The following is a 22,609-nucleotide window of genomic DNA, read 5'->3' as shown; positions in this document are numbered from 1 at the left end:
GTACTCTCTGGTATGCGTCTAGCTGGTCAGAGGTTCATCCTACAGCAAGATAAAGAACATATGTCCAAGTTATGCCAGAACTACTTTAAGAAAAGAGATGAAGATGGTACACTTGAAAACATGGAATGGAAAGCACAGTCTGCACATTTAAACCATGGAGCTGGTTTGGGATGAACTGGACAGAAGAGTGAAAGCAAAGCAACCTGCAAGTGCCACACATCTGCTCTCATCAACAGAGCTGGGAAGAACTTTCTGAAGGATATTTGATGTCCATTGTTGAAAGAATCCCACAAGAGTGTTGAGCTGTTATATCTGCCAAAGGTGGCTACTTTGATGAATCAAACGATTAGAATACATTTGGGTTTATAAATAGATTTTTTTAAAAACTTTGTTTATTTGTTCGATGCTTTCATTTCAGAGTACTATGACACATTAACATGCATAATTTCCAGTTTTTAAAAAAAAGTAAAAATAGGGGTATTCAAAAACCTTTTGACCAGTTGTGTATATTTCTATACACATACAAAGTAACAATAATATTATACTATGCTGCCACCTTGTGATTAAAGTCTGTAGAAAGTGAAGGCTTGACAGATACCGTAACTTTACATCTTGTTTGATTTGAGAAGCAGTAACAAACTTATAGCTCTTGGTTCTGTCATGAAACCAATTAAGAACACATTTAACAATCAAAGTTTTTTGAGAGCAAGAAATAAACAAAGTGAAAATTTATGTAGCAGTTAATTTACTACCTTTTTCTGGAGCAGCTTCCCGACCTCTTGGACATTACCTTCTCCTGGCTGGCCTTTGTTCCCCTCTCAGGGTTGATACCAAGAAAGCACCTACAATGAAATGACAAAGAAAGAATGTATTAGGTGTGGCAGGCAAAGATCCCCTGAACTTAATATGGAACTCTGTGACATTCATAAAAAAAAAAATACCCGGGAAACTCAAATTAATATAAGCAAAACAGAGGTTTCCACTTCTAACAGCTATCTAGTTCAGTACACATTTAAATCAAATTTTTGCAGCAGTTTGCATAACAAGAAAAATGTATCTTTCTTAAGTGGAGAGAAAAGGTAGATGACACATCCTACACACCTTTTTGAAAATTGAAATAATGACAACAAATGGTCAAATGCAGACAAGTACATGTAGAGATTTAATAACAGATCATATCTTACAATGTATATTTAATCGAAAATTACACAAAAGACAGAGATAGCTAACTTAATCTAGTTGGATTTGATTGCTTAGAAATTGATTTTCCTGGTCTGGTTTAAAAGAAAGACCCAAAGTTTTTTTCACTCTACAGCCCAAGGGGAATATGCTAGCTAGCTAACAGTATGGAAAACATTAGCATGCTAGCAACTCGTAGCGAACACAAAGCAGGTGTTTATGTCTTGGTTATATTTATGTTACTGTCAAAGAATAAAACATAAAATAGACTGACATAATTAAAAGTAAGGCTGACATTTTTTTTAAAAAAAATCACAGTTACCTTGTTAAGTGAACGACCGGAGCAGGATGGATCAGCTGCAGGTGATCCGTGCAGGTCTGAGCCGGGGTGAAAATTGTTGTCCTCAGTTTTTTCCTTTTCTCCTAATTCTTCAGTAATGAGTAAAATCACTGCTACAGAATATTTTAAACCTATTTATTCACTTCTTTGTGTTGACTGTTTGCTAAAAGTGATGATGTACAGGAAGATTTGTCAGGATGAGGTACAGTCGAACTGCGCCAAGAGTCACACTCAAATCAACCCAAACCACCAGAAAAATGCTGAAATCTGCTGTAAGATGTACGGTAGCTTACTGTTATTATTTTGTGCTTTCAAAATACAGGGATTTACAATATCCAGCTGTATTCACAAAGAACAGTATATTACTGTACAGAATATGCTGTATTTTCACAGCAATTTGTTCCAGTTACAAAATTCAAGGGAACAAATATTTTTATGAATAGCTATCTAACTAAATACAATGCTGAAATAGCCAGAAAAGCATGCTACCTGAAAAAGCAGGGAAAGATAATGAACACGTGGACAGACAACTGTAAAATATTTATAAAACTGAACGGGCCTCAAGACAAAGTGCTGGTTATCAAGAAAATGGAGGAGCTGGAGCCATATTAAGTAATATTTACAGACATTTTCAAAGCCATTTAATATAACAGCAATAACAGAAACCTGGATCAACACTGAAAAAGGAATGGACTTTGAGCTGGAGGGTTATGAATTAAGAAATATAAATAGGAAAAACAAAGATGGGGGAGGAATTGCCATATATGTGGATAAAAATGTCGAATACAAAATACCGGTGCTGGTCATATAATTAGAATATCATGAGAAGGTTTATTTATTCCAGTAACTCATTCAAAAACTGAAACTTGTATATTAAATTCATTACACACAGACTGATATATTTCAAATGTTTATTTCTCTTAATTTTGATGATTATACCTGAACACTAATGAAAATCCCAAAGTCAGTATCTAAAAAGGATTTTTAGAAATGTTGGCCAACTGAAAAGTATGAACATGAAAAGTATGAGCGTGTACAGCACTCAATAATTAGTTGGGGCTCCTTTTGCCTGAATTACTGCAGCAATGCTGCATGGCATGGAGTCAATCAGTCTGTGGCACTGCTCAGGTGTTATGAGAGTCCAGGTTGCTCTGACAGTGGCCTTCAGCTCTTCTGCATTGCTGGGTCTGGCATATTGAATTTTCTTCTTCACAATACCCCATAGATTTTCTATGGGGTTCAGGTCAGGCAGGTTTGCTGGCCAATTAAAAAACGGAATACCATGGTCCTTAAATCAGGTACTGGTAGCTTTGGCACTGTGTGCAGGTGCCAAATCCTGTTGGAAAATGAAATCTGCATCTCCATAAAGTTGGTCAGCAGCAGGAAGCATGAAGTACTCTAAAACTTCCTGGTAGATGGCTGCGTTGACCTTGAACCGAAGAAAACACAGTTAACCAACACCAGCAGATGACATGGGCCCCAAACCATCACTGACTGTGGAAACTTTATATTCGACCTCAAGCAATGTGGATTCTGTGCCTCTCCTCTCTTCCTCCAGACTCTGGGACCTTGATTTCCAAAGGACATGCAAAATTTACTTTCATCAGAGAACATAACTTTGGACCACTCAGCAGCAGTCCAGTCCTTTCTGTCTTTAGCCCAGGCGAGACGCTTCTGACGCTGTCTCTTGTTCAAGAGTGGCTTGACACAAACAATGCGACAGCTGAAACTCACATCCTGCATACGTCTGTGCGAGGTGGTTCTTGAAGCAGTGACTCCAGCTGCAGTCCACTCTTTGTGAATCTCCCCCAAATTTTTGAATGGGTTCCATTTCACAATCTTCTCCAGGGTGCGGTTACCCCTGTTGCTTGTACACTTTTTTCTACCACATCTTTTCCTTCTCTTCGCCTCTCTATTGATGTGCTTGGACACAGAGCTCTGTGAACAGCCAGCCTCTTTAGCAATGACCTTTTGTGTCTTGCCCTCCTTGTGCAAGGTGTCAGTGGTCGTCTTTTGGAAAACTGTCAGGGGCCTGTTTCACGAAGGAGGTTCAAGAAACTCTGAGTTTCTTCCGCGACTCTGAGTTGATCTACTCTGAGATAGAGAACTCTGAGTTTTCGGTTTCACAACGGCTGATATGAGTTGGGTTAATTAACTCGGAGTAGGTTGACCCGGAGTTACGCGCGTGCACCGCAACTATAAAAAGACAGCATTAGTGGAGCCTCGATTCGACGAGTCACTATGGCAACGGGGAAGCGGAGAGCGACCTATTTTACGCCACTTGAACTGGATATTTTAATGCGGGCATATGGCGACTTCGAACACGTTTATCGAAAGAAGTGCAACACCGCTGCAGCTGCGAAGGAGAGGGAGACGGCGTGGGAGAACATTGCTGCCCGGGTCAATGCGTAAGTTAGGCCTTCAAAATCACAATAATATTACAGGGTAAACTGTTTGAATGGTAGAATATTAACTTATTTCATTTAGGTGCAATCCTGCGGGGGAGAAGCGCACGGGGCAGCAACTGAAGATGAAATACAAAAACATTGTTCAAAGAGGTAAGACCTCGGCATTATCTCATGGAGGAAATTCTTTTTGATCATGTTTTACATTGTAAAGTAGCCTAAATATTAAGTGGCTGTTTGACTGTGCAGTTGTTTTATCCACATAGCCTAAATGTCTGCATCCATATCATGTTTTGTTAAATAATTAAGCCTATTTAAACTAAGACAGACTTCTGCTCAGCCAACAGAAAGAGAGCAGATGCCCGTAAAACGGGTGGTGGCCCTGCACCGCCACCTCTAACAGAGCCAGAGGAGCTGGCCCTAAGCCAGAATTTGGGAAGGCCAGTGGCTCAGGGAATCCCTGGAGGGAGCTCATCTTCTGAGACCACACCCCAAGACACAAGTGCTTTCATAAAATGTAATATGCCGTGTGTGTGTGTGTGTGTGTGTGTGTGTGTGTGTGTGTGTGTGTGTGTGTGTGTGTGTGTGTGTGTGTGTGTGTGTGTGTATATTTAAAGCATATTCATACAAATATTTTTCTCTTTTGTGTCTTCTTTTTCATTTGGCCCAACAGATTCTGATGGTGCTATCTGCCTGGTGGAGCCTCTTCATGCCACAACAGACCTTGTAACTGTAAGTAGGCAACACTCTAAAGATTTTGCCAAAAGATAATTTAAGTATACTGAAACATATCACTGATCTAGGATGAAGAGGATGAAACTGTGTCTGCTGCCGTTACAGAGGCTGAGCCAGAAAGGCATACAGAGGTATGTTACTGATAGTTCTCTTCCCATTCACATTTATTAACATGCTGGTGGAATATAGTGTGACATTTAGCCTACACTGAAGTATTGTACATTCTCATCCTTTTTAACAGAGCATGGCTGGACAGCAGCAGGATGGTTCCTCAACTTCCACTGCACAGACTGATACAGTGAGATGGATGTTCAGGAAACACCAGAGGTTCATTCTGTGGAATTCATGTGCAACTGTATTATTTAATGTCCTCTATGTATTCCCAGTTATCAGTAAAACAGATTTACAAAATCCACTTAATGAGAAAAATTCAAAAAACGGATAAAGAAAGGCTGTACTTGGACCGCCAGATTAAGAAGGCAGATCTGGAAATTGAACTACTGGAGCACAAGTTAGAGGTGGTGATGGTCACAGATGAATTATCTTAACTACTGGAACATGAACTAAACTAGCTCTTTTATTTGTAGGAAATAAAGAAGACCAAATGAAATGTGTATCATGTGTTTATTTCCTGTGGTGATGGTGATGATCGTGGCTTAAACTCCAAAGTGGTGATTGCATATGTTGTCCCTGACTGCTCTGCCGTCTTGCATAGCTGGCAGGTGGATGGGCTCATCATCTGGGTCTTCATATTGTACGGCAGGGTGTTGCTCTCCTCTAATAGTGGTAATAATATGAAGAACAACACATGCCACAGTAATATCACAGGCCCTCTCAGGGGTCACCCTGAGGAGATGTAGGCTCTGGAAACGGGCTTTCAGCAGGCCTATGGTCATCTCCACCCGGGCTCTGGTCCTGCAGTGAGCCCGGTTGAAGTTCTGTTGGGGGCCTGGTTCAGGGTCAGGGTATGAGGTCGTCAGCCTGGGTTGGCATGGTAACCCCTGTCACCCAGCAGAAGGCCATCAAACTCTCCTGTAATGTAAAGTGGATGGGTCATTCCTACTATTCGGTGCCATTTGAGTCCTCATGACAGAGTATTGCATATTTTTGGTAAAAATGTCCTAATACTAATTTTCAAAAGCCTGACTTATATGGTTAACAGTTCTCTACCATAATATACAATGATATGTATGCAGGAATATTTCAATTTTAAACAATTACCCTTATTTTTGGATAAGTAGGCCAAATTCCCATGTCCCAAATCATGTTTGCTCAATTAAAAATACATGTAATAGTAATAAAATAAACCCAACACTTTTCACTATTGTTGCACAGCTTTCTTTATAATCTACAGGGCTGTACGCTTAGCTTTTTCACTAGGAGCACAGGTGCTCCTAAATGAAAAAATTTAGGAGCACAGAAAAACATTTAGGAGCACTATGAATTTTCACGATGAATCGCACAATTTTATTATTAACATTCACACAACAAGCCAAGCAGTAGGCTCAGTTATTTAACACAGAGAACATCCCTGTCCCACATCTTTTTGTATTCAAGTCGCCTGGCACGCTTGGCTCAGTTCATCCAGCGGTCCACAGCAGGACTTGGATCAAAATCCTCAAGACATGGCCCCTCCAAGCTGATCCTCATGAGGTCTTCAGTGGTGGTCAAATAAATAGATGCAGTTCTAACAGTGACATTGCACAAACAAAGCTTCTCCCACAAAATTGATTATCATCCCTCACCAGTGTCAGATACATCAGCTTCATTGGTCCTCAGGACTTTGTGAACTAATAAACCAATGTATTTTTTACAGATGGACATCTATACTACATCCGTCACAAGGAAACACCAAAGCCCATGTTTAGAGTGTGTGTGTGTGTGTGTGTGTGTGTGTGTGTGTGTGTATTTTGTAAATAGTTTGCAAAGAATTATGTTTGATTTTGTTCTCATAAAAGGAGGTGTACATATGTATGTGTATTTTGTAATTAGTTTGTAAAGAATTATTGATTTTGTTCTGACAAAAGAAAACAAAACTTTCACCAATATGGCTTCCTTTCATTTGGAGTGTGATTGGTCTACTGGCCTCTTTTGTCATATTTTCCATTATCACTCAGATGGCATTGGTACATTTTTCCAATTTCCAAGCAAAAAACTTGGTGGAAGCCACCATGTACACAAGACCTTATACAACAGCAGCAGAGGTGCAGATGTTGTAGCTGAGAAAGTTTGGAGGTTGCCACTTCTTTGCCAAAACAATAAGGGGAGTCATATTTTGTTAAGTGGCCCAACAAAATCTGACTGCAGATTTTATTTCATATCATACAATCTGCACAGTTAACTCAACCGGCATATTTCTGTTAAAGTCCTAGTTTTGAAATAGTCTCTCTGTTCTTAATCTGCCATACTGTGATCTGTTCTTACAGACTGTAATTTACTAGGATTTAAAAAAAAAAAAACTTGTTGTAATTTGGTGTTGTAGCTGTTGTAGCAAATAATTTCTCAGGTATGGGATAGAGAATTTCAATTCTATTATATTGTTAACTGGCCCAATAAAAATAACAACAATTACAAATAACTTTATACTTAAGAACTATACTTATATTAAAGACTTTATACATACACACGTGGACAAAATTGTTGGTACCCCTGAATCCCATTGAACATATGTGGAAGGAGCTGAAACATGCCATTTGGAGAAGACACCCATCAAACCTGAGACAACTGGAGCTGTTTGCTCATGAGGAGTGGGCCAAAATACCTGTTGACAACTGCAGAACGCTCATTGACAAATACAGAAATCGTTTAATTGCAGTGATTGCCTCAAAAGGTTGTGCAACAAAATATTAAGTTATGGGTACCATCATTTTTGTCCAGCCCTATTTCATTAGTTTGTTTTTTTAATAATTATGTTAATCAACAATTCAAAAGTAATGGCTGTTTTTGATTATTTAATTTTCAATAAATTTTTATTTATTGTTACTTTTGTGAGTTTCAAGTGATTTCAGTGAGAATTGTGGGTTTTTCCTTCTTTAACTGAGGGGTACCAACAATTTTGTCCAAGTGTGTAAATACCAGACATATTTTGATGCCATATCTTGCATTTGTAGGGGAGTCTGATTATAGGTGCAGAATGCATAGATTGGGTTAACTGATGACAGTTTTAGTTCAGTTATTACTTTATGGTATTTAAACTATTTTACGTGCTTAATTTAGTGTCATTTGCATTATTATAATTTAGACAGACACAGTATTTGGTTATTTCAAGTTAATGTGTTCATAAAAGCTAAAGATAAAAATAGGAGCCTGTCGCTTTAAGAAAGTGCGGCGATCTGTGTGATGCTCGGTACTGTGTGGGGGAGACGGCCTGAGAGTCGAGAGGAGCTCACGGTTTTTCTGACCATGTCGTGTTGTAGCGTGCCGATGTGAAAAAAAAGTTGTTGAAGACGAAGGTGTAGGCTATGACTTTTAGTTTGATCCACTTTGTGTGGATTTATTTTAGGAGCAAATGCGAATGATAGGGTTGACATCTGTACTCGCACTCCCTTTTTATTTTTTCTACTCACACCAATCTATTTTTAGGCGCATATGCGAGTGAAACGCTCGCACTGTACAGCCCTGATCTACCGCCCCAAATGTTATTTTTTGTTATTTATACCTTTTTACTGCTTAAAATATTCAAAATATGTTGTGTCCCTGAGTCAACTGTCCACCCTGTTACTTTGATACAAAGATCTCTGCACACGCCCTCCAATACATCATCTAGTCACATGATACAGGAAGTAGCTTACACTTTTGGAGGGAAAATCAAACTAATGGGGAAAAAATGTAAGAAGGTGATAAATATTATGAGATGTTTGAGGGGTCGGGACTGGGGAGCTAGCCGGAATTGTCTTAAAGCAATTTATATTGCTATGGTTAGATCAGTGATAGATTATGGCTGTGTAGTTTACAGTTCAGCTGCCAAGACCAACCTGAAAAAATTGGAAGTTGTTCAGAGTCTTGCATTGAGGTTATGCTGTGGAGCAATGAAAACAACCCCAGTAGATGCCATTCAAGTGGAGATGGGAGAGATGCCATTAGAGTTTAGAAGGATGCAATTAGCTCTGACTTATTGGGCTAACTTGCAGGGACATAGACAAAGTCATCCGGTGTTGAACGTGTTGCAGCCAAGTCAGGAAAAAGAAAAGGTGCAGATTAATAGCTTTGGATGGGTAATAGAAAGCATGACACAAGAGTCCGGAATAGATCAACTTGAAATAAGTCCAACGGTTTCAATTTCTCTTACTCCTCCATGGTTACTGACAGAGATAAAGGTGGATCTAAGCTTATTGGAAAAGAAGTGTAGTAGTGGTTCTGTTAATGGGTATATTTCTTATGTTTATTCAAATGATTTGGTTATTTATACTGATGCGTCAAGGTCACTTTCAGGTCAGGTTGGAGTGTCCTTTGTTATTCCTGAATTAGGCATTGCTATTAATAAAAGAACAAGCGATAAGTTATCAGTGTACACTGGGGAATTGGCAGCAATATTGCTGGCTTTAAACTGGACAGAGGACAATGGAAAAGAGAGAACTGTGATTGCAACTGACTCCAGCAGTGCAGCAATAAGTGTTAAAAATTTGAAATCTGAGGCTAGACAAGATATTATATGTGAAATTGGTCAAGTTAGTTATAGGCTAGGGAGACAAGGCAAGCAAGTTATTATTTTGTGGGTTCCGGCACACATAGGAGTGGATGGAAATGAGTTTGCAGACAAATATGCAAAAAGAGGGGCTGCTAAAAGTGTAATTGACTTTCCCATGAAGTATAGTAGATCTGAAGTTAAAACAATAGTTAAAGAACAAATGAAGAAGAAATGGCAAAGACAATGGGATACCTGCTTGAAAGGTCGCTTTTATTATTCCATTCAAAGAAGTGTAGAGAGGAATTTAGTAGAACAGGGCTGTTTAGGCCGGAAAGAGGAGGATGTCTTGTCACGATTAAGACTCGGGCACACAGGGCTGAATAGCACTCTGAGAATTATTGGTAAGCATAATACAGGGGAATGTGAATGCTGTAGAGTGGAGGAGAATGTTGAACATGTATTGATTTATTGCCCCAAGTTTCAGCAGCAGAGAAGAGTATTCAAGAGGAAAGTCTGTGATAGTAAAATTAAATTCGAGGTCAGGGAAATTTTGAGTAATTTATCTTTGAAACATGTTGCTAGAGCATTGCTTTTATTTATGGAAAGAACAGGTTTAAGAGAGAGGGTTTAAGGGCTGCTGGGGCCTTCCTACCCCACACTCCATTCCAGAAGGTGGCGGTAATGCACCTAAAGTTGCGTGCCAACTGCCATTAAACAAAAAGAAGAAGAAGAAACTAATGGGGATGGCTAGTGTGACGTCACGGACCACTTCCGTGTCCAAGCCGCGGCGCACCGAATGAAAACACAATGGCAGTAGCGAAAGAACCGGTCACCTTTTTCACTGTGACTTCTTATTTTGCGGATTTTCCGAAGTCGGTAAAGCGAGGTCTTAACTCTTACAACTCAAACAGAGTTGTAAGAGTTAGTGTGCTGGCAGGTGGTTTTAAAGGGAAAGTGCAGGCGTCAATGAAAAGGAAAACGTACAGTGTTGAGGTGAGTAGCTAAGTAGCGTAAGCTAACAAACACAGGATGTCAGAAATAAAGCGAGCTTTATCATCTGTGTGAGGTTAAATGTTGTTTACTTGGCTTTGTTAGAGTTGTTATGTTAGATTTGAAAAGTATACTCTGAAGATTCCCAGCAGCACACTCTTGCGCTAACTTCTGCCGGGAGCACATGGCTAATTTGCATATGTAAATAACTACGCATCTCTTTACACTAATCATGAATCCATAACAGTTAAAATAATCTTAGCCAAACATTTTTAGCAAGTCAGTCCAAGTATTGGACTCAATTAAATCCAAGTCACATAGACCCATATCCTTGTCAAGTCGAGTATTTTGGGCAGATTGGTCAAGCAAGTCCAAGTCCCCAAAACTGGGACAAAAGTCTCCCTCGGCAGACTTTATTCTTATAAATTAAAAGTATAAACTTATTATCAGAGACTTTAATCTCGACCACTTTTAGTTTCTTTTGTAATGTGGCCCAAACACTCCTCATAACACAAAAAGACAACATAATTCAAGCGGCTAATACTAGCTAGCGCACGTTAGCTCCCGGCGCTAAATGTATTTTCTAAGATTAGAAATCCAACTTACCTTATCAGTGTCAGCCATCTTCTCTTCTCCTTTTCGTCCAGAGGAAAGTGGTAGAAAGATATCGTTTTATTTACATCATTTCTATTGTTGCAACACAGGACACAACACAGCACCATTATATCGTTGGTTTGGTAGGACACGGAAGTGACGTTTTTGGACACGATGACGTAGTTACTAGCCATCCCCATGGAAGTAAAGTAAGTACCTCTCTTTAAACAACCTTTTTTTTAGTGTTTTAGAATGCTTGACTGACGTGGTAAAGCATAAGATGTCCACCCTGTTACCCTGTTTTATAGCAGAAAATTATATTTTTTGGTAATTTCAAAAATATGGTTAAAAAATATGTTAAAAATCTTCCTTGGTTGTCACTAAGTGCTAGTTTTTTTTTCATCACATTAGCAGTAAGGGACAGCTTTAGCATTAAATGTCCCCCCGTTACCGTCCACCCTGTTACCGTTTTGTAGAGTAACAGGGTGGACACACAGTAACAGGGTGGACACACAGTATTGAAGTGATTTCTTGCCTTTAATTGAATGAATTTCCTATCATTAATTACTGATCAAATTTCTGTTTTATCTATTAAATGAATTTCCTATTTTTAGTTATTGAATGAATTTCCTATTTTAAATTATTGAATGAATTTCTAATTGTTAATGAATTACATTGTTCAGTGAATTCGTATGTAAAGCTGATGCTAATGACGTTTTTGATGTTTTTCATATGACTAGTTAATGATATTTTTATTTATTTGTTGGAAGTATTTTTTTAAATAATTTCAATGTTCATGTAAAGGTTAAATAAATTTACTTTTTTCAATAAAATTTTGTTCACAAATATTAGGTCCATTCTGTGACGTCTTGTCCACTCTGTTACTCTTCTGTCCACCCTGTTACCTTATTTTTTTTATGAGAATTAGATAAAAAGTCTGAAATATTTAGCATGTCTTTGTGTTTACTTGCAGTTTCTAATTAGTATAATGAAATCACAAAAAAAAATAAAGGCAGATTCCATTGAAATTATCTTAAAATTGAAAAGAAATGTGTTCAAATTGTGTTGTGCCTTACAATAGAGCACATTTTTTGTACATATACTTTTTTGTTAATATTTCTCAAAATAGATATTTCAAGGGTAAATTAAGGGACATTTTAGCTCTTACTAAATGTAATTATTATAGCTAGAGTGGCTTGGAAACATAGTGTAATAGATGTGAGAATGTCCCGTAACAGGGTGGACATTTGCCATCTGTCACATGCAAAGACTTTGGTAAAAATATTAGATTATTGATATCCTGAGCTGGACCAATATAGTTTTCTTATAGTTTGTTAAGTAATCCTTCAGATAAAAGATGAAAAAATTGGAAATTTTAGCATTTTTTTAATAAACAAGGCTGAAATGGCACCAAATAGTAGGAATGACCTGGATACATCAGAGCATTTTAAAGGAGAGAGACAAGAGAATTCTATTGTGAAAATCTTTAGGCTGCTTACCACACTGCAGTCTGTTGCTCAGGTTAGACTCTCGAAAAATCCTTGAGTCGTGAACAGAGCCAGACCACTTGGCCTCCACATTGGTAATGATGCATGAAGCATCACATATGATCTGGACAGTGCAGAGAATGACAGATGTTGAACGATGATGCAGTCTTTAACATTTAGAAACAGTAGTCAGTCTACCTGTAGCCTACCTGCACATTTATGCTGTGAATGGACTTCCTGTTCATTCTGTGATGGAGCTGTGATGGGGATATGGGTGCCATCAATGCATCCAATCACACTGGGAAATCCTAAAAGAAATTAAAATAACTAATCCCAGTCTGAGCACAATGTCATTAACAGAATATGATCTAAAATGAATTTAACAGATCTCTACATCATTCACCTGCAATCCTGTGGAACTCCTCCTTGATGGCTCTCAGAGGTTTGTGCCCAGGAAAAAAAGACAAACATCGGTAGAAGCCATTTCAGGGCCAGGCACACTTTTCTGTTTTCTTTATTATTATCAGAATTTTCTATTGAGTTTTGAGTTTCCCACTACCCGTAAACGCCTCTGATGAGGCAATAGGCTGCACCTGTTGGGTTCTCCCTTCCTTCCACAGGAGCCAATGGTAGCGGGGCTGGAGGCACCGGCGGCTGGTGGAGAGAACTATTTAGGAGTCAATGAAGGACAACAAGAGAGCGTTCCGGGATAAGCACTGCAGAGGGTGGCCCAGCGGAGAGGGACGACGCGGAGGACAGAGGCAGACGGTGATGCCGAGAGAGAAAGCCGGAGAGGAAACCATAGCGCTACGACGTGACATACTCGCAGCGGCAGGGCAATTAAGCTCTGCCTGGCGGGTGAGTATCCTTCGGGGACTCTGTAGTAGCGTTTTGGTGTGTGCACATTATCGTGGTGGTGGCTTTGAGAGAAAGAGACTTCCGTACTGGCAGTGGATCTGTGTCTTCGAGGTGGTTTCCCCCCAGACACGAGCCAGGCTTAGGAGGAAGGTGGACGGATCCCGTGACGGCCGAATTGAGCGCCCCGCATCCCACGGCCCCCGAGACGATTCGGACGGTGGAATTTAATGAGGGATTTTACTTTTTTTAGCGGATTTTAACAAAGGACTGAGGTGACGTTGGATTGTTTCCCCTGCTGGCTGCAGGCCCGAGGAGTGTAACGTAGGAGCTTAACCTGTACTGTATGTGAAGAAATTTATCTTGTAATTAAATGATTGTTTGCCACAGGCATCTGGTTTTCTCGCCCTCTGTATATTACTGTTGCTGACAAGGTGCTCCACCCGATCGTTAAGAACCTAGTGCAAAACCTTAACAATATTAATAATCTGGTCATTTTCCCTTCCAAATCCAAAAAAGCAACCCACTCGGCGGGTGCCAGATTCTTGGCGTTGTCAGCAGGATCGGGTTTTCAGAGCACCTGCAGTGACTGAACAGAGAGGCCAGAATGATGATGCCGGTGTATCCTGGGGCCCCTTGGCTGCCAAGGTTGAAAGGGTCCGGTGATGAGGTGAAATACAGTGAGTGGAAAGAGCAAATTCAGGGTTTACTGGGCACACAGGAACTAGTCGAAGCTAGGAAGGTTGAGATTGTTTTAGGAGCATTAGCCGGGGAAGCTAAACGCCAGCTTAGTGTTTTAGATTGTGATGAGAGGGACCACACTTGCAAAATCTTTTTGTATTTGGACACGCTATATGGGGATAGGACCCCGGTGCCGGTGCTGAGATCTCAATTTTTTAGCTGTGTACAGAAACAAGATGAGACAGTGCCTTCTTATATATTAAGGTTGAGAGAGCTACACTGCAGGCTGCAGCGGCACGATCCTGATAGCGCCCCCTCCGATGCCGCCCTGAGGGATCAACTGTTGTTGGGGTTACAGGATGGAACTTTGGCTCAAGCCCTTAAAGTGTATGCTCGTCGTAACCCAGATGAAACCTTTGCCACCATTCGTCAGGAGGCACTCCTGCTCGACTCGGAGTGCGGGAATCCCAAGCCAGAGGTAACCTGTGCGTCTGTGAATAAACCCTGTGTGTCTGCTTTAACTCAGGATACTAACTGGAAGGAGACTTTGAAGCAGGAAATAATGGACGATGTGAGAGCGCAGGTGTCTGGATTGACGCAAGATTTGTTGAGAGAGATGAAACCACTCCTCCAGCCTACCAGCAGGGAGAGGCCACCTCCGGTGCCACCGAGGAGAGAACGACAGCGGCAGCTGGATGTTATAAATCGCTGGGACGAACAAGGTAGGCCCATCTGCCGCCGGTGCAGGCGGGCAGGCCACATCGCTAGGTTTTGTAGGCAAGCGATGCCTCCACCGCCGGCTTTAAACTAACTATCCCTGCTGCTGAGGTCCGGGGTGCAGGGGTTGAGCGTGTTTTGGAGAGAGAAAGGGCCACTGATGCATTTATTGGAAATTGCCCAACAATGACTGTTAAAATTGAAGGAGTTGAGCTAGTGGGGTTGTTGGATACGGGATCTCAAGTCACCCTGATGCAACAAAGCCTCTTTGAGCGATATTTTTCCCAGGTAATTTGTGCTGAAGGGCCTAAGTTTTTTAAACTGCGTGCAGCTAATGGACTCGAACTGCCTTATGTGAGTTATGTTGTGGTGGATTTGGAAGTTGAGGGGATGATGATACCTGGAAGGGGAGTTGTGTTTGCAAAAGATGAACATTGCACACACCCACTGGTTATTGGAATGAACGTTGTGACCTCGTGCTGGAATATGTTTTTTAAACACCCCGAGAAGTCTGGTTCCCTGTTTCAGGATCTGCAGAGCCACCAAGTTTGGAGGGATGCGTTTGCTACCTGCTGCCGCATTGCAGCAACCTCGACGGAAGATGGCCTGCTGGGCTGGGTGCGATCGGCAAGTCGACGTGCAGTTAAAGTTCCCCCCAAGAGTGAGCTGCTAGTATGGGCCCGGACTCCGAGTGGTCTCAAGGATAAGACTCATTGTGCCCTCGTAGAAGGACTGGCTGAGAACAGCAGCTTTGGAGTGGCGCGCACGTTGACGACTGTGAGAGACGGTAGGATCCCGATAAGAATTTGTAACCCTCATCCGTATTGTCTGACCATAGGCCAATACCAGAAGCTGGGCCAGCTGTATTATGTCGAGGAGGTGGATGTACATGGACCGCAGGACCTGAACCTTTCGCTGAGGGATGATTGTGTAGAAGTGGGCCTGGTGAATGCAGCAGTGGGTGAGCGAGGGCAGGAACTCTCGGAGGAGGTGAGCAGCCTTGTGGATCGACCGGATTTGTCGGAGCAGCAACAAGAGGAGCTGCGTGCACTCCTGGGGAAATGGAAGCATGTGTTTGCACAGCATGACCAGGATTTTGGGCGCACGAATCTAGTGCAGCACCAAATACACACCGGTGAGGTGCCCCCTGTCCGAGAGCGGTATCGTCCTTTGCCCCCGACCATGTATAAGGACATGAAGGCGCTACTCTCAGGTATGTTGGAAACGGGTGTTATCAGGGAGAGCTGTAGCCCATGGGCGGCGCCCATAGTGTTGGTAAGAAAGAAGGACGGCAGTTGGAGGTTTTGTGTTGATTATAGGAAACGGAACACAGTGACCCATAAAGATGCTTTTCCTCTACCCAGGATCGAGGAGACCCTGACCAATTTGACCCGAGCAGAGTGGTTTTCGACGCTTGACCTGGCGAGTGGCTATTGGCAGGTGGAGATGGATCCTGTGGACCGAGAGAAGACGGCTTTTACGACACCGCTGGGACTCTACGAGTTTGAACGGATGCCCTTTGGCCTGTGTAATGCACCAGCCACGTTCCAGCGGTTGATGCAGCGGTGTTTAAGTGGGCCACTATCCGACTATGCGTTGGTGTACTTGGACGATATCATCTTGTACTCTCCTGATTTTACCTCCCATCTGCAGCATCTGGATAAGGTGTTGGAGAAGCTGGGGCAATATGGGCTGAAACTGAGGCTGGACAAGTGTAAGTTGCTACAGACTGAGGTGAAGTTTCTGGGCCACATCGTGAATGCGACGGGCGTGAGACCGGATCCAGATAAGATCTCAGCTGTACTGGACTGGCCTGGCCCTGCCACTGTAAGACAGGTACGAGCTTTTTTGGGACTAGCGGGCTACTATCGACGATTTGTGCCCGGGTTTGCTAAGGTGGCACGGCCGTTGAACCAGTTGCTCAGTGGGATCCCAGCCAGTAGGAAATCTGAAGCTCAGAAGGTGCAGTGGTCCCCTGAATACCAAGCATCTTTCACTGAACTCAAAACTGCTTTAGCTCAAGCACCCATATTGGCTTATGCTGATTATGCTCTTCCGTTTGTTGTGTATACAGATGCAAGTAACCAAGGGTTGGGAGCTGTTTTGGCCCAGGTCCAGGGAGGGCGAGAGCATGTCATAGCTTATGCTAGCCGGAGTTTACATCCAACTGAGCGTAATGATGCCAACTATAGCTCATTTAAATTGGAACTGTTGGCCCTTAAGTGGGCGGTCACTGAGAAATTTAAGGGGTACCTGACCGGGGCGAAGTTTACTGTGTACACTGATAATAACCCTCTTGCCCACCTACAGACAGCTCGACTGGGTGCAGTGGAACAGCGTTGGGTTGCACAGCTTGCCTCCTTTGACTTCGATATTAAGTATCGTTCTGGCAAGAGCAATGTGAATGCCGATGTTTTGTCCAGATATCCGGTTAACCCTTCAGCCGCAGGCGACCCCAGCCTAGCAGACACGGACATGATCCCAGTGGCAGCAACGATTGAGCTCGAACCTGAAGGAGATGGAGAAGAGCAGACCAGGAGTGAGTGGGAGGAGGCACAGGCTGCCGACTCGGATATACAGGCTGTTAAAAGGTATGTGGAGACGCATGTACTGCCTGGAGGACCGGAGCGTCAAACACTCTCCTTCCTAAGTCAGAGACTGTTGCAGCAGTGGAAGAGGTTATGTGTGCGGAATAACATCTTGTGCCGTAAGGTGTTTGATTCACAGACTCATGAGACGAGACATCAGATTGTGTGTCCCAGTTCTAGGAGCAGAGAAGTGTGGAGGAGTGTACATGAAGCCGTAGGCCATGCTGGAGTGGAGAGGACTCTTTCACGGATCCGTCAGCAGTTTTTCTGGCCAGGGATGGAGGGGGAAGTGCGTCAGTTCCAGCAAGGGTGTGCCGCCTGCAGCCTGCAACGAGAGAGAGTTCAGCCTCGAGCCCCGTTAAGACCTATTTCAGTGTCTTATCCCCTGGAGGTGGTGGGTTTAGACTTTCTGTCTCTAGGTCGGTACACTGACACCTATCCGAATATTCTGGTGGCCACTGATTTGTTTACCCGTTATGCTTGGGCAGTTCCTACGCGAGATCAGACAGCTGAGACTACTGTTAAGGCGCTCTGGGCACAGATTATTCAACCTTTTGGTTGCCCTGCACGTTTTCATTCAGATCAAGGACCAAATTTTGAGTCGGTAGTGATGAAGCAGTTATGTGACACTTATGGTGTAACAAAGAGTCGGACTACTCCATACCACCCTGCTGGTAATGGAAGTGCAGAGCGGTTTAATCAGACCCTGTTAGGGATGCTTCGGACTCTCGAAATTGACAAACAGAACCGTTGGCCTGAGTATTTACCCGAATTAGTCCACGCTTATAATAACACTATTCATAGTGCTACAGGTTATGCCCCTTCCTTCCTTATGTTTGGACGACACCTGCGTCTCCCGGTAGACATTGAGTTGGGTGTCAGGCTCCAGCAGAGAAAGTACGACGTAGAAGGGTGGGTTAAGCATCAAGAGAGGTTGACCGCTGCTTATGGTCTTGCTAAGCAAAGGATGGGCAGTGTAGCCACCCGAAGTAAACAGCGGTATGATGGTGGAGCTAGGGCGTTGCCTGTAGTGCCTGGAGAGAGAGTGTGGGTTCGGAATAGGAATCGACAAGGGCGAGGGAAACTGTCCGTGGTGGGGTCCAGAGATTTTTGTTGTTCTTGAACAGGTGGGAGATGCTGGATTGGTGTACCGTGTTCAGCCTGAAAAGGGAGGGCGGGTACAGACTGTGCATAGAAATGCCTTGAAGGTGTGTACGGCCCCCTTGATGGACACTGCTCCAGCAGCGACTCGGGCAGCCATGGAGCCCCAGGAGGTCCCGGTGCCATTGATTTATGGGTTTCCCCCCAGGCCAGCAGAAATGCCGCTGGTAAGAGACGAACCTGAAGCTGTGTTGCGGCGTTCTACCAGGGAAAACCTAGGGCAGCCGCCACTGAGATATAGAAACTCATGACGTTGCAGGGACTGACAACGTTAAAGTGTGGGGGAATGTTACAGGGGTAGTGGGGACTGGGTTTATTGTCTGTTTTGATATTTTTCTTTTTTGTATTCATTGCATGTTTTGGGATTTATGTTGTTGATGTTTTGATTATATTGCATGTTTTCTTTATTATTATCAGAATTTTCTATTGAGTTTTGAGTTTCCCACTACCCGTAAACGCCTCTGATGAGGCAATAGACTGCACCTGTTGGGTTCTCCCTTCCTTCCACAGGAGCCAATGGTAGCGGGGCTGGAGGCACCGGCGGCTGGTGGAGAGAACTATTTAGCAGTCAATGAAGGACAACAAGAGAGCGTTCCGGGATAAGCACTGCAGAGGGTGGCCCAGCGGAGAGGGACGACGCGGAGGACAGAGGCAGACGGTGACGCCAAGAGAGAAAGCCGGAGAGGAAACCATAGCGCTACGACGTGACATACTCGCAGCGGCAGGGCAATTAAGCTCTGCCTGGCGGGTGAGTATCCTTCGGGGACTCTGTAGTAGCGTTTTGGTGGGTGCACGTTATCGTGGTGGTGGCTTTGAGAGAAAGAGACTTCCGTACTGGCAGTGGATCTGTGTCTTCGAGGTGGTTTCCCCCCAGACACGAGCCAGGCTTAGGAGGAAGGTGGACGGATCCCGTGACGGCCGAATTGAGCGCCCCGCATCCCACGGCCCCCGAGACGATTCGGACGGTGGAATTTAATGAGGGATTTTACTTTTTTTAGCGGATTTTAACAAAGGACTGAGGTGACGTTGGATTGTTTCCCCTGCTGGCTGCAGGCCCGAGGAGTGTAACGTAGGAGCTTAACCTGTACTGTATGTGAAGAAATTTATCTTGTAATTAAATGATTGTTTGCCACCGGCATCTGGTTTTCTCGCCCTCTGTATATTACTGTTGCTGACAAGGTGCTCCACCCGATCGTTAAGAACCTAGTGCAAAACCTTAACAATATTAATAATCTGGTCATTTTCCCTTCCAAATCCAAAAAAGCAACCCACTCGGCGGGTGACATAATGTTCTGCATCTCCGATGTTGTATAAAAAACTCCCATTCGCAAAGAACCACAGCGCAACACACAACATCTGCTGGGATGTTAGAGCGCGACTGCGGTTGGTAACGTTGCAAATGTAAGGACGGATTAGGTGGTGGATGTAGATTATGGAGTCCGAGGTGAAGCGGTACTGTTCAAACAGATAACTGTCCGGAAATGCCAAAACATCTATGCGCGGTCTGAAAACAATCTCCCGACCAAGATTCAGTTCTGCACGCAGTAATCCTTCGTCAACTGGATCATTGATGAAAGGACATGCCATTTTAACACACGCCAGAACTATTCTACGCCAAAACTCGCTCGCTTACTGACTGAATGAATGAGGAAATGAAACAGCGTGTGTCGCTGAAAGTGGGCGGAGACGGAGAGAAACTCGAGGTTTTCTCAGATAAACCTGCTGCCGACCAGGTTCAACTCATAGAGTCTGTTACTGCGGTAACTGACCGAGAGTTTAAGTTACCCCTCTTTGTGAAACAGGCTTGAGTTACCCCTCTGTGTCAGGGTTTAGTTACCTCGCTTCATGAAACGGAAAACTCTGAGTTTCCCTCATTTCAGGGTTAAGAAACTCCGAGTTTTCAGTGAACCTGCTTCGTGAAACAGGCCCCAGGTCAGCAGTCTTCCCCATGATTGTGTAGCCTACAGAACTAGACTGAGGGGCCGTTTACACGAGGACGCTTGCAGGTAAAAACGTCAAAATATTTCAACAAAACACCCTATCGTTTATACGAGGACGGCGTTTTGGGGGCTTGAAAACGCAAAAATTTGAAACCGGCCTCCAGAGTGGAAAAGTAGAAAACGCTCCGCCGTTACGTTTCCGTCTAAACAGCAAAACACAAAACTTTGCCGAGATCTGACCACGTCGTGCACGCGATTACGTCACATACGTGCGCCGGTGCTTTGGTTTGCCGGCCAGTACAAGGACGTAAACAAAGATGTGTGATTATTTCCATCCTTCGTACCTTCAAGCAACTCTGGCAGCTCTATGTACACTACAGGAGTCGTACCAACAAACGTACAGAATCTGTACAGATTCCATTCATGAACATTTACCGCGGCGGAGATCCGAAAAGGGAAATAGTACGAATGCGTGTAGACATGGCGGAGTTTTATCACAGCGCCACCCAGCTGCCTGGCATGCATATCCAATTGAATTCCACACACTATAGAGTCACCGTATATACGCAGATTTCCTTCAAAACCGCTCGTCTAAACGTGAAATGACAAGACGCCACTTTTGCGTTTTCTGTTAAGATGGTCCTCGTGTAAACGGCCCCTGAGAGACCATTTAAAAGCATCTGCAGGTGTTTTGAGTTAATTAGCTGATTAGAGTGTGGCACCAGGTGTCTTCAATGTTAAACCTTTCAATAATATTCTAATTTTCTGAGATATTGAATTTGGGATTTTCATTAGTATTCAAGTATAATCATCAAAATTAAGAGAAATAAACATTTGAAATATATCAGACTCTGTGTAGTAAATGAGTATAATATACAAGTTTCACTTTTTGAATGGAATTACTGAAATGAATAAACTTTTTCATGATATTCTAATTATATGACCAGCACCTGTAATTGAAAGAATGTCAACTGTGGTTGATAACTTAGTAGAATGTCTAACCAATAATATATGTAAAGAAAAGAATAAGAATATTATAGTTAGCTGCATGAATATTGACATTTTCAGTGACGGTATGGAGAGTCTGTTTTTAAAAACCAGTGGCAAAGTTGTTTTATATGTTGGGATTTCAATATTGAATCCAAATAAGCATAAAGCAACCGACTAATTTATAAATACAATGCATAGTTTGAGTTTACATCCGAAAATCACCAGACCAACCAGAATTACACTCAGTTGTGCCACTTTGATTGACAATATACACACTGAGATAAACACAAAACAACAAGTGGCATTCTAATTAATGACAATAGTGATCATCTACCAGTTTTTATTTTCTATGATTACAACTACAGAAAGAAAAAGACAGACAAGCAGAAAAGAGACGAGGAGAATGAAGTCAGGGGAATCAATAGACAGATTCAGGAATAAATTATTGGCATTGAATTGGGAGGCAGTTTATCAAGAAAATAATGTGGATAGGGCAAATGAAATATTTCTAAGAGTATTAAAGCGACTATATGATAAGAACTGTCCACCTAAAGAATATACAAGAACACTGAAATGTAGCAACTATCCATGGATCACCAAGGGATTACAAAACGCCTGTAAAAAACAATAACAAAAAAACACGATACAAAGAATTCATAAGACTGAGAACAAAGGAGGCTGTCACGGGACTGACTGGAATCAGTCGGTCATGTCCAGGCTGTCTCAGCTGTGTAGTTTGTGGTGAGTCAAACCGGAGACACCAGGCAGCCGCTGTAGAAACTCACCTAACAAAGACGACTTGTTTGTCCGTTTGTGTATCATGCGGTTCTCGCAAGACTTCACATTTGATCGTGACTTTGCATGTGACTGAATAAGCCTTCTAATGCGACGTCAGTAACGCAGCATTTCTGAAATAAATACTGACATGCCTACTTCCCAGGTAAACTCCGAGCAAAAAAAGAAAGGGCCTTAACTCTTGCAGTGGTGCCACTGTCTCCATTCCAGCATATTATCTTAGATGAGCTTGATACACACTACCAGTCAAAAGTTTGGACACACCTTCTCATTTAAAGATTTTTATTTACTTATTTTCTACATTGAAGATTTATACTGAAGAAATCAAAACAATAAAAGAATACACATTGAATAATGTTTTAAGCAAAAAATGGTAATATTCAGTATTAATCTACAATGTAGAAAATAATACAAATAAATAAAAACCATGGAATGAGAAGGTGCATCCAAAATTTTGACTGGTAGCGTGCATGCAGTGTTGACAATGTATCATCAGATGTAACCTGAAAACTGTAACTGCAGTGG

The sequence above is a fragment of the Acanthochromis polyacanthus genome, chromosome 1, assembly GCF_021347895.1.
Source record: "Acanthochromis polyacanthus isolate Apoly-LR-REF ecotype Palm Island chromosome 1, KAUST_Apoly_ChrSc, whole genome shotgun sequence".
Lineage (NCBI taxonomy): Eukaryota > Metazoa > Chordata > Actinopteri > Pomacentridae > Acanthochromis > Acanthochromis polyacanthus.
The sequence above is the reverse complement of the archived record's forward strand: the minus strand, read 5'-3'. Positions refer to the sequence as shown.